Source organism: Saccopteryx leptura, chromosome 2 (genome assembly GCF_036850995.1).
Source record: "Saccopteryx leptura isolate mSacLep1 chromosome 2, mSacLep1_pri_phased_curated, whole genome shotgun sequence".
Classification (NCBI taxonomy): domain Eukaryota; kingdom Metazoa; phylum Chordata; class Mammalia; order Chiroptera; family Emballonuridae; genus Saccopteryx; species Saccopteryx leptura.
This window is the reverse complement of record NC_089504.1, coordinates 297680309-297681383: the sequence shown is the minus strand read 5'-3', so window position 1 is coordinate 297681383 and position 1075 is coordinate 297680309. Positions and strand designations below refer to the sequence as shown.

Genomic DNA, 1075 nt, shown 5'->3' with positions numbered 1-1075 from the left:
AGTTGATGCTTCCAGCTCCTCCCCCCTTCTCTCTCTCTCTGTCTCTCCTCTCTCTCTCTCTCTGTCTCTCCCTCTCCTCTCTAAAATGAATAAATAAAAAATAAATAAAAATAAATATTCAAAGCAATTAGGGGCAAGAGACAGTGAGAGCAAGTCTAGGCAGTGCAAACCTTAGGGACCACAGTTATTATTACCTGCAAGTCTTTTAACCCTTTGAGCCTCCTTTCCAAATCCAAGAGTGAAACAAAGACTCTTATTTCTAAAGGATTTAAATTTAAAGCAGAAATGAGACAATATAGGTGATAACACTTTGAAAACTGCCAACTACTATGGCAGTTATATGCCAGGAATGCAGTCTTTGTATCAGCTAGAGATCCAGTCTTGCTTTAGAGCAGAGAAAGAACAGCAGTTGCTGGAACTGTCAAAATGGGGAAACTTGGGAAAGAAAAGAGGGACATAAGCCCTTCCTCTTCCAGAAGGTCCCAGAGCTGGAGGTGCTTGTTGCAGTGCCAGTCAGAAGGACACAGGGACCTGGAGGAGAGCCCACAGTGCAACCTGATGTGCTTTGTCACTGGGGCAGCCTGGAAGGGACTGGATTGCTCTCTCCTCCATGAGGGACAGAGATGGAGGCTGTTGAGAACCTCATATTGAGAGGTACTTAAAAACATCTGAAACAACACTTATAAACAAGGGAGAAATACTTTTTTCCAGGTATGTTTGGATTGAACACAGTGTAAGTAAAAACTGATGTGTTTCGGCCCTGGCCGGTTGGCTCAGTGGTAGAGCGTCTGCCTGGCGTGCAGAAGTCCCGGGTTCAATTCCCGGCCAGGGCACACAGGAGAAGCGCCCATCTGCTTCTCCACCCCTCCCCCTCTCCTTCCTCTCTGTCTCTCTCTTCCCTCCCGCAACGAGGCTCCATTGGAGCAAAGATGGCCCGGGCGCTGGGGATGGCTCCTTGGCCTTTGCCCCAGGCGCTAGAGTGGCTCTGGTTGCGACAGAGCAACGCCCCAGAGGGGCAGAGCGTCGCCCCCTGGTGGGCAGAGCATCGCCCCCTGGTGGGCGTGCCGGGTAGATC

General features: G+C 50.0%; 1 non-coding gene across 1 annotated transcript; it reads left to right on the top strand.

The window, feature by feature from the left end:
- The first annotated feature begins 757 nt into the window (after positions 1–757).
- Positions 758–833, top strand: TRNAA-GGC (transfer RNA alanine (anticodon GGC)). The gene has a single exon. It is a non-coding gene; the product is annotated as a tRNA-Ala (tRNA).
- Positions 834–1075: the final 242 nt, after the last annotated feature.